Below are 12,413 nucleotides of genomic sequence, written 5' to 3'. Positions count from 1 at the left end.
TATTTTTTGAACTTACTCTAGCATTACATTTGCTAATAGTATTATATCAACTGAAACTGAATAAATATTGATCATATTATTATTATTACACAACTGAACTTCTCCCGAATGAAGTGTGATTTGGAATTTTAAATTCCTTAATGAATATGGAGTTATAGTTTTTGATTTTGAAATATATACTTGTGTTAGTTTATGATTTGATTTAAGATTTTGAAGGATTTGTTTGTGTTAAGAATTGATTTTGTTGTATTTTTAATTTTATAAGTTTTAATTCATTAATTATTAATGTTGGAGCATTTTAGAAAATGAGGAGAAGAGGGCCCAAAATAAATATTTACAAAATGGGAAAAAAATAAGGCTCAAGAATAAATTTTTGAAGAAAAAAGTCCAATTCGCAAACCACCCGCACATTCGCGAACCCTATCCGCACAAACCGCAAACCGCACTGCGGGCGGTTGCGGGTTGTCTTTTTCCCAAACCGCATAGATGTGGGCAGGTCCAAACCAATTCGCAAACCGTTCAAATTCGAACCACGAACACCCCTAATAACAAGTAATGATATATAAACATACAAATTAGATATATATAATTTATATACAAAATGATACATGATTATATTGAAATTTATTATTTTAACATAGAGCATTTATTAAAATAATATTTAATTAAAAAAATTGTCATTGTCACATTATTTTGATAAAATTTTGTTTAAATTTTTTTTGATATGATGAGCAGTGTCGGAGCCAAGAAATTAAATCTAAGGGAGCACTTACTAATTATAACATTGAAATTTTTTACAAAATGTTTCATATAAATTCTTACGATTGGCTTCAAGAAATATATATATATATATATTATGTGTAATTAGTATATCATGGACAATATATATAAAAAAAAAAGTCATGGATATAAGTTTAAAATAAATTATATAATGATAAAATAATTTTTTATACAAAATTTCAATAAAAATTCAATATAGTAGTAATATCACGTCATCATTGACATATAATATCACAAACCAATAGTAAAGAAACACATAGAGGATAAACCTCACATGTCAAATGTACCTAACAATTCAATAAATTCCAAATTTTTATTGAGATTAATTATAATTGTATGTCAATAATGATAGATATCACGATTGTATTGAAATTTTCATAGATAATAATATGATTTATCGTAATATCTTTATTTTCAATAAAAAAACAACTATTATTATTCTCATAATTTTAAAAATGTCATTGATATTTCACTCTAAATAATATTTTATAATTTTTTTTATTTAAAATATTTTCTTTATATTTACATAAAAAAAAAAAATTATTCCAAAGTCCAAGGGGCACGTGACCCCCTGGTCTAACTGTGGCTCCGCCACTGCTGATGAGTAAGAAAAGTACAAAGAAAAGTATATAAAATCTGATCACAAAAATACACAAAAAAGTATATTATTTCTGATCGCAAAAAATCTGGTGACAAAAAATAATTGTTTGTGATATCAAAGTGATCGATGCCAGAATTAGTAACACAAATTATTATTTGTGATAATAAAATAGTCTAAAAAATTATTATTTGATGGTCATGTGTGTACAACCATAGTTATGATTTAAAACTCTTTGAAACTGAATAAATCCATAGTCATGATCATTATACATGTCCACAAAATGTTTTAAGTATAAAATCCCAAAATACAAGTGAATGTTTGACAAAAATCTATTGCTTAAAATGAGGTTAGCCGTGTAAGTAACCAAAATATGGACACGTGATATGGTACTGATATGTTAATATATCGATTTTTTAAAAAAACCAAGAAATGAATTGCTTGGGACACATTGGAGAATAAACATTAAAAATATCATTCATGTAATAATTATAATTTAAAGAATGAAAAATAGTTGTAAAATATAAAGTACACATGATATATCTTTCCTATTTATTATCAAAAGTTATTTAGAATGAAAAAGTTATATTCTAAAGAATACAGAACAATATTATTATGAAGACATTCATCACATAAATCACGTTCGAAGAGTGATTAAAATATTCGAGAAATGTGTATAAAACATTCAGTACCATAAATTTACATTTTAAATTAAAACTCACTGAAGTAATCTTAGAAACACATTTTAAAAATGTCCACAAAGTATTCAGACACAACGCACACCCCCTTATTTACCATGTTGCAATGGAAAGTAGTTAAAATTCCACATATTTCCAAGAGGTGTAATTAAGGGTTGGTTTGGCAAGGGCTCATTGGGCTTTTTTGGCTCAATGAGCCATAAAAGACAGAATAGGCTTATGAACCACAACAGACAAAACATCCCATCTAACCCCATAATCATTACACTCTTCTCTCACAAAAAAATCAAAAAAGCCAAAAAGTCAAAAGCCCTTCCCAAACTAAGCTTTTGAGCCCAGGCTCATATAGTCAAAAAAGTCAAAAAATCAAAAAACGAACCCACTTCCCAGACGAGGCTTAAGTTAACCTTGTCTTGTAGCATCTGACAGACCAACCATAAACCTCATGTTAGCTTCTAACAAATAACGACCCTATGGCTCTATACCTAAAGCCTATTTGTGTTTGTATATTACCATAATTTACACTATTGTATTATCTTAAGCCTAATCATAGTAATTAAATTGCATACCTTCTATGAGCAAAAAGAATTTCTTTATATCCTCAAAGAAACAAAAAAAAATAAAAAATAAATAAATTTTAATTGAGTATAGATTCTTTGCAGTACACTTCATATAATGCAATTTGTAATGCTTTAAAATAGAAGAGTAAAATTAAATATAACAACGTTTTGGAATTTTCACCCAAGTCAGAATGAAAACACTAAAACGATATTATTTTTAATTTTACTCTTTTATTTTAAATCTCAATGCTTAGTTTCTCTCTTTTTTCAATGTGACACGTTGTCACTTGGAGCACTTGTGTGCTATGGATCAAACCCAAAATGAACATGAATAATACATTTCAAACGGTTGGACATTTTTTTGGATAATTTTTTTTTTCTAAATACATAACATTATTAAGATGCATTTCAAGTGGTAAATATTTTTTCTGAATAGGTAGGCATTAGTAAAATTGAATACAATTATTGAAAAAACTATTTGAGTGTTGTTATTAAGTGGTTAATCTTTCTTTATTGATGTATAAATCTTTTTTGCTGATAAAAAAAATATCGATTGTATTTCTTGAACTTGTAATTTGCATCAATAAACATTTTTTTTTATAAGAAAAATCTAATGGTTAATCTAGTGGTCGTCAAAAAAATGGGTCAAAAGATTGCAAATGAAATAAAATCTGAAATTTTTTCGCTCAATTAAATAATTTAGAATCTCACAATCACACCCTTATTTTAAATAATTCTTTGATTTTCTTGACCTATGATAGAGATTGGTCGTGGCATAAAAAAGATCTTAAATTTCATTGAAGTTCGTTAATTTACACACTCATATTTTTTTTCATCAATGGGACCCTCTAAATTGAATGGATACAAAAGATCAACCAAAAATTGTCATGAGATTCCAAGTTCCCCTGTACTTTTCTTCTCTCTCCAATTGGAAATCTGTCAAAGTTAGCCTGGACCTAGATCATGAAATCGTTTTTCAATTCATATATAAAACGTGGCCCAATTAATTAGCTCCATTTGTGGGGCATTTAAGTATAAAAATTTGTGTTATTATATGCAAGATTTGTTGGGGGAAGCAAGAGATTATCATTTTTCTCTTTTCTTGCCACTATGACTTTGCTAATTGAAACGTGGCCAAAATGATTGAGAAATAGACTAATGGAGGAGAAATAGTGATGGTGATGTCACTTGTCACTTGTCACTTGTCACTAGCGAATAGTGGCTTAAATAAGTGTAATAGGGCATAAATACAAATACTTTTTTTCTTTACCTTACTTAAATAAGTGTAATTGGAATGTATGAAGGAGAAGTAAAGAAATAAGAATAAAAGTTAAAATATTGAGTTTGAGTTACTTAAAAAAGTTATTGACGATCTGTTCAATGGTTAATTTTAAAATTTGGAATTAATCAAGATGTATGTAAGTGTTGGCATTAAAATTTAGGAATCTTTTGTCAATAGAATGTTGATAAAGCATAAGGATGACGTGGCAAGGATGACATGGCAGGATTGGTGAATATGGCTAACATAGAGTAAGGACGTGTTGAAATGAAAAGGGTAAAGAAGATAATGACAGAAAATCAAGGAAGAAATCAAAAATTTAAAGAAGCAGTTCTTAGAATGTAGGGATAGACATGAAGGAAATCAGATAATCAAGGGAGATTAGAACCAAGAGCCAGGCCTGAAGTTAAGTATAAAAGAGAGAGCTGGTGCAGAATAAAATCATCTCATCAACCACTCACAATTCGTGAAGAAGTATTTATGCGTAGTGTAAGTTAGCCATTTTTAATAGTAGATTAAACTAGTAGTTTTTCCAATCCTCAATTTCTCTTCTTTTTGTCAATTGATGTATTTATTCAATTTTTTGTTCTTATTTAAATTCTTGTAACTAGTAACAAGTGACAATTTATTCGAATTAATACATATTCTATTTTGTTCCATTTCTTCTTTATTTAATTATCTCCAAGGAAGTCTTTAATCTGTTTAAAGCATAGGACTCAACCACAAAGTCTAATCTTTTTGTATTTATTTAAAATCAGTTTAAATTTGTCAATCAATCACTGTCAATTGGGCCTAAACAGAAAATAAGAAGAAGATGAGTAACTTACAAATTTGGCTCTGTCGATGGGAATGAGAGAGACATGATAGGTATTCCTCTAATGATTTGTGAAATATGAAAGCACTGAGAATAGTCCACCAGTCCCTAAATCTGTTGCTAATGCTTGTGCTAGCCACAAAGGCAAAGGAATTGGGCCTATGCAAAAGTTTTTGGTTCTCGATCAAGATAACATAGGCAAATGGTTGCTCAGTGATTTGAACCTTAACGCTCACATATTCATGTATGGTGAGGTGAACATAGGGGAGAGGAATGCTTTGGATAAGACCAAATTGCCCAGCCTATTGGCTAGGATTGTAACTCTCGAAACCACAGGTCGAATGCCTATTACTGGAAAGGGAGCATCCAACCAAGATATACCTAGGGGTGACGTAGATGCTCCAAATTGTCTTTTGAGCTTGCATAAGGTCATCACTAAAGGTGGTAGGATTAGCATACATGTAAGACAAATGAATAGAAGTAAAGAGAAAGGATTGAAAAGGAAGGAAAGAAATCCTGTGGATGGTGAAGCCCAGAAATATAGAAAAATACTGAGCAAAAGTGACAGTAGGAGAAGGACAATAGGAAAGAAAGAACTCAGCATAGGTTTCACATTTGGGTGTATAGTCTATTATCTTATTGGATCTGATCTCTGGGAGGTAGGCAAGAAGTCAGGCTTGAAAAAGCCAGAAAAGACCCTCTACACTATGACTAATTCTTTTGTTATGAAGAGAGAAAAGGCCTCAATACATAGTGGCCAAGAGAAAAGGGGCAAAAACCAGTTGTTTGCTCTCTTGGAGTAGGAGGGCAAGAGTGAGGTATTCCTTAGTGATCCTAAGGCCACCCACACAAAAAAAAAAAAAAAAATGGCATAACCAACACAAGTAGAAAGCACTCTTTTTAGTCACAGAAGGAATGCCAGTTTTCTTTGAGTGGTCCGAAATAAATTTGCCATAGTTGCCCACTTTGACATCATTCTTAACTTCAGGGGTTTTTAGAAGAGCATGAATGTCTTGGCCATAGTCAGGGACACCAGTAAGGTACATAACGTCAAGGATAGTTGGGGAGGCCATAACAGATTTGAGCATAATGGAATTGCAAGATGTAGACCAAAAACACGTAGCTGCGCTAACAAGCCAAGGGTCTATCTCAAATGAAATGATGGACAGTTGAATAGCATGGTAAATGCTCAAATTATGCCATATATCCCCTTCAAAAGCAGTCGTCCTCTTCACCTATGTAACGCCCCAAAAAAAAGATACACATGATGATAACATATCATCTATTACTCCTTATGACGAACCGAAATAATTTCCAACACTTACATTACATGATCATGAGATTAGTACAAAATAGTCCCACATGCGAATATACATTCATTGACTTCTAGCACTTGAATCTAGAGTATGTAGAACTATTAATCAAAAATAAATAAATGCCCTCAAGGACTTACAAGTTCCAAGGCTTAGGCCCAGTTACACAAAAGATGGTTTCTCGAACCCATGCATATATAGCCCTTGGCTTACAAAAAACAAAGTCACAACAAAATAGAGCCTTGTGCTCTCAATATATACATCCACGCCCTAGTTTGGCGGGTTCACCGCGTATTTTCTTGCATCAAAATCCCATAGGGTGGGTATAAAGCCTAGTAGGAAATTCTTAACAAAGTACATATATTTTATACAAGCCTCATAAAATGGAATGCATATGTCATGCTATGCTTTTGACAAGAAAATCACATCTTTATCTTTCGAAAACCTTTATGCTCAATGATGTCTTGAAATTTCAACAGTTTAAAATATATTAATTTAACTCAAGGGGCGGTAAATACGACTCAGGTAATTCCTAGGTTGGTGTCTGCAAGTAAACATAACTAGCACTAACAAAACCCCACTTTACCGGTTGCTAATCGGAAGGGAAGTGGTACCTCCTCCGCGCGTGTTTTCGGTCTTTCACTCCGGACACTTAGGCCAACTTAATTAATTTCATCTACACCTCCTATTTGGACTTACCAACATATTTACCCCAAAGCAATTCCATGAAAAATTTATTCACAAACTTTCTTTTCTCAATGCAAAAGTTTCCAAACTCAATTCAAAATGTGTAATAACCAATTGAATGAATATGTAACACAATAATTATTAATGCCATAAAACATCTCTTCATTTTCAAATATTTGACCAATAATTCCATGACAATCAAAATTCTTATTTCTCCTTTCAATGCTATTTCACAAGATAGCCACATATTCAATTAATTCTATCAATAAATAACAACATTTCCATACTTTGTACTTTTCTCAACAATTTAGTTATTTCAAGACTATATTAACCTCTTTGAATAACAACCTCCAAAATCACCACTTCTCATATTTCATGAAACTAATCATTTACATATATATATATATATATAAGTAAGAAATTTTCCCATCTTTTATTCATTTTGGCACACAAGATAATATATCAACAATGTCAACCAAGTATTCTCAACATTCTTTTAAAACCCCCAATTTCTAGGTTTTTCTCACCACACTACACACACACAAATCTTTTGAAAGGATTTCTTCAAAAACATTTCTTCTTAATCAATGTAGTTCAAAACCCTCAAAAAATTATTTCAACAGAAACAAGGAGCAAATCCCCTTCTAAACTACCCACATTGTTGAGCCAACCATTAAGTTTCAACATTAACAAGAGAATTTCAAAAAAATCAACAAAAAATCTTGCAAATATATATATATATATATATAACTCTAAGAAAGTCCATACCTCAAGTTTGAAGAAAAAATGAGATGAAACTCCCAAAATCAACGGTGTCAAAACCCAATCTCCACCGCACACAATGTCGCCCTTGCTTATCTCTCCAATATTTGTGAAGGATGTTAGGTCAAAACCCCAATGGATTGCAAGAGATCAAGAGTTTTAAGAGATTTGGTGTAGGAAATGTAGAGAGAAGGAGGATGATATGTTTTTAGAGAGAGAGATATGTAAAAAGTGATACACACACAACCCAAGAAGAAAAGAAAAAGCAAAATTTTGAAATTTGCAGATTACCGCACGTGCGGCACCCATTCTTGCACATGCGGCGCCTACCATCCGCACGTGCGACTCTCACCCTCGCACATGCGGCCCATGCCCCGCACCTCCAACTGCAGGTGCATATAATGCAGTGTGCACCTTGGCAAACCCCCCAGTTTCCCGTACGTACGGCCTCACTTCCCGCATGTGTGGCTAAGGCCTCCACACGTACGGCTCTGTCCTCAGCCTAGAAATTTTTTTTTGTTCAACCCGGGACACACCAAACCCAACCTCGCACCTTTCGAAATACGTGAAACTCAGGATAGTAATAAAAAGAAAATTTTAGTGAACAAGTTTTCAATACAACAACCCAACGATTAATCTAAAACCTTGCACTTAAACCCGACACCATAACAACGGTAGACCAAAGGTTAAGCAAGGAGGACAAAATAAATAACATACCGGGTCATCACAACCTCCCCACCATAAGAAATTTCGTCCCCGAAATTAGATTAAACTACCCAAACAAAGGGCTTCAAGTGATCAAACCACGCTATTAAATTTTCAAATCACCACATCTATTTTCACCATTGCCGTCATGGCTATCTCACCCATAATAACCATCCAAAAAAATCATGCACATAAAGGTTTTTTTTTTTTTAATAAAAGTAGTTACAACCCACAACAATCTCATGCTTGAACAACAATATACATAGCAACACGTGGCTAACAATTTCAATACATTTTCCTCAATCACAAGGGAGTATTACAAAGGAAAACAACTTAAGCATTTTCAAATAAATCTGAATACTTGGAGAGGACTTTCGCCTCTCGTTCCCACATTGCTTCTCCAACCCCATGGTGTCTCCACAACACCTTTAGTAACGGTATAGTTTTGCCCCGTAGCACTTGCTCTCGGACATCTAATATTTGAACCGGTCGCTCTTCGTAAGAGGCATCCTTATCTACCTCTAAATCAACCCAATCAAGCACATGAGAAGGGTCGGGCTCATACTTCCTAAGTATAGATACATGAAACACGTCATGAACCCCCGAAAGTTGTGCCAGTAAAGCCAACCGGTATGTCACTTTCCCAATTCTCTCCAATATCTCGAAAGGCCCAATGAATCTTGGAGACAACTTATCACTCTTAACAAATCTCATCAAATCTTGCCTTGGCGAGATTTTAAAGAACACACGACCACTAACTTCGAAAGATAAACGTTGTCTCCTCTTATCGGCATAACTTTTCTGTCGACTTTAGGCCATTGCTATCCTCTTCCGAATGAGGGCAACTTTCTCGGTTGTCTCTCTAACAATTTCTAGACTCAACAACGGTGCATCTCCCACCTCGGCCCAACAAACCGGTGACCTACAAGGTCGGCCATACAAGGCCTCAAATGGTGTCATCTCAATGCTAGCTTGATAACTATTGTTATAGGCGAACTCAATCAATGGTATGTGCCTCTTCCAAGACCCCTTGAAATTAAGGATGCAAGCTTTAAGAATGTCTTCCAAAATCTAAATGGTACACTCCGATTGCCCATTGGTTTGAGGGTAGTAAACGGTGCTAAAGGTTAACTTAGTTCCCAACGCCTCGTGAAGGCTTTGTCACAACCGGGTAATAAAACGAGGATCTCTATTCGATACAATGGTTATCAGAACCCCATGAAGTCGAACTATCTTTCTAATGTACAACTCTGCCAGATGCTCGACTGAGTCGCCCGTGTGCATAGGAATGAAATGTGTAGACTTAGTCAACTTATCAACAATTACCCAAACGACATCATTGCCTCGTTGTGTTCTAGGAAGCCTAACTACAAAGTCTATGGTAACGTGCTCCCACTTCCACTCGGCTATCGGTAAGGGTTACAGTAACCCAGCTGGCCTTTGATGTTCGGCCTTCACTTGTTGACAAGTAAGGCACTTCGATACAAATAAAGCGACATCCCGCTTCATACCCCTCCACCACAACTGACGACTAAGATCATGATACATTTTGGTACCTCTCGGATGTACCGGAAGGCGTGAGTGATGGAACTCCTGAAATACATCCTCTCTACAGGATTCTGGTACAAACAAACGGTCCAGGTAACGTACACTCAGATTCGAGTGAATGTTCAAACCTCTCTCTTCCTTCCCGTTGGAGATTCTATTACGAATTGACTTCACTTCACGGTCCCCTTGTTGTGCCTCTATGACTTTACCAATCAAGGTAGGTTGAGCATTCAAAATAAACAAGGTAGCACTCTCACCGGACTCACCCAAGTGCAAATCGAACTTGCCGATATCACCTAGCATAATCCATTCTCGAATGGCCACATTTGCCAAACTACTCACAGATTTCTGACTCAAGGCATCAGCTACCACATTAGCCTTCCTCGGATGATAGTGCAACTCAAAGTCATAATCCTCCATAAATTCTATCCACCTCCGTTGGCGTAAATTTAAGTCTTTTTGAGAAAACAAGTACTTTAGACTCTTATGATCAGAGAAGACTTCAAACTTTTCACCGTACAAGTAAAGTCTCCAAATTTTCAAGGCAAAAATTACCGTCACTAATTCCAAATCATGGGTGGGGTAGTTTTTCTCATGAGTTTTCAATTGTCGTGAACCATAGGCAACAACCTTTTCCCCTTGAATCAAGACACAACCAAGCCCATCCCCGAGACGCATCACAATATACGGTGTAACCCAAACCTCTTTCCGAAATCATCAAGACCGGTGCGGTAGTCAATCTAGTCTTAAGCTCTTAGAATGACCTTTCACAAACCTCACTCCACACAAATTTGACACCCTTTCCAGTCAACCTGGTCAAAGGCGCAGTTAGTTTAGAGAAATCTCTTACAAAGCGTCGATAATACCCCACTAATCCCAAGAAACTCTGGATCTCAAAAATATTTTTGGGTTGCCCCCAATCCGGCACGGCATCTATCTTTGAGGAGTTTACAGTTACTCCCTCTTTCGACACCACATGTCCCAAAAACTTTACCTCTTTGAGCCAAAACTCGCATTTCTCAAATTTAGTATACAACCAGTGCTCCCTAAGCAAGTCAAGCACTATCTGCAAGTGGGCCTCGTGTTCCTCTTCGGAGGTTGAATAAATTAAGATGTCGTCCATAAAGACGACCATGAAACAATCCAAGTATTCTCAAAAAATTCGGTTCATCAAATCCATAAAGGAAGTTGGTGCATTAGTCAGCCCAAAAGGCATCACAAGGAATTCATAGTGGCCATAATGCGTAAGAAGGACGTCTTCTGGATGTCCTCCTCTCGGACTCTCAACTGATGATACCCCGACCTCAAATCTATCTTCGAATAATAGCGAGACCCTTTAAGTTGGTCAAATAAATCATCTATTCGGGGTAGAGGATACTTGTTCTTAACGGTAACCCGGTTTAACTTACGACAATCAATACATAACGACAATGACCTATCCTTCTTCTTCGCAAAGAGAGTTGGCGCTCCCCAAGGCGATGTACTAGGGCGAATAAAGCCCTTGCCTTGAAGCTCTTGGAGTTGAATCTTCAACTCATGCCACTCGGCGGGTCCAATTCTATACGGTGCCATGGAAATCGGTACCGTGCCAGGCACTAAGTCAATAGAGAATTCGATCTCTCGGTGGGGTGGCAAACTAGTAAGATCATCGGGAAAGACATCCGCGTATTCACAAACTACCCTTGGAAATTCAATACGGCCTTCATCAATCTCACCCTCCAAGAGAGTTACAAGAAGGCCACTAAGCTTGCCTCGACTGCAAGGGTCAAAAACTGGCGACAAGACCCTATCAACTTGGTCCCTCAGAAAATAAAAACAATCACCACTCGAGGTGCACACCATAACTCTCTAACGGTAACGATCAATTACATCTCGGTACGAAGATAACCAATCCATGTCTAAAATGACATCAAAACTTAACATGTCTAGCAACACAAAGGCAAACGGAAGTCGGGGTTCGGCAACCTCCATCTCACAACCACGGCATCCCCGGTCAAAATCACCGTACCCCTAACTGGTGACTCTACTCTGAGCGAAGACGCTAACCGTGCCACCTCTAACCCCAATGCAGAAGCATATGTAGTAGATATAAATGAATGAGACGCACCCGTATATATCAACACATTAGCTAAGGAATTACACACAACAACAATACCTTTCACAACTGAGGATCCTGGTAACTGCTTGGGCTCAGCAACAACATACATACGCTCCTGTGGCCTCTGGTCAACCTGCTCATTCCTCGGAGCATAGGCATGCTGCACTGACTGAGCCGAAGCGGTTCCCTGATTAGCTGCAGAAGTCTGAACTGAGTGAGCTTGCTGGTGGCTCTATGTTTGCCTTGATCCTAATGCGCCAGATGCGCTTTCCAACTGCGGACAAGCTCTCCTCATATGCCCCGACTGGCCACACTGAAAGCAAATAGGTCCTTGCCCTCTATTCTGGGGTTGACTCTGGGATCGGTTAGGTGATGGTGGTGGCAACATCTGCTGTCCTCCTCCCTTCTGTGGGCATGAAAAGGTCTTGTGACCCGGTTGGCCACACTTGAAACACGAGAAATTACCCGGTGTGGTTGGGACTATGATGAAAAAGTGCTTCTACTCTTCTTATTAGGTCTATAGTCTCCTTGTGACTCTTGGCCCTTGGACCTTGAACCCCGAATTCTTTCC

The sequence above is a fragment of the Camellia sinensis genome, chromosome 2, assembly GCF_055761805.1.
Source record: "Camellia sinensis isolate YWXY chromosome 2, ASM5576180v1, whole genome shotgun sequence".
Lineage (NCBI taxonomy): Eukaryota > Viridiplantae > Streptophyta > Magnoliopsida > Ericales > Theaceae > Camellia > Camellia sinensis.
This window is presented reverse-complemented; position numbering follows the sequence as displayed.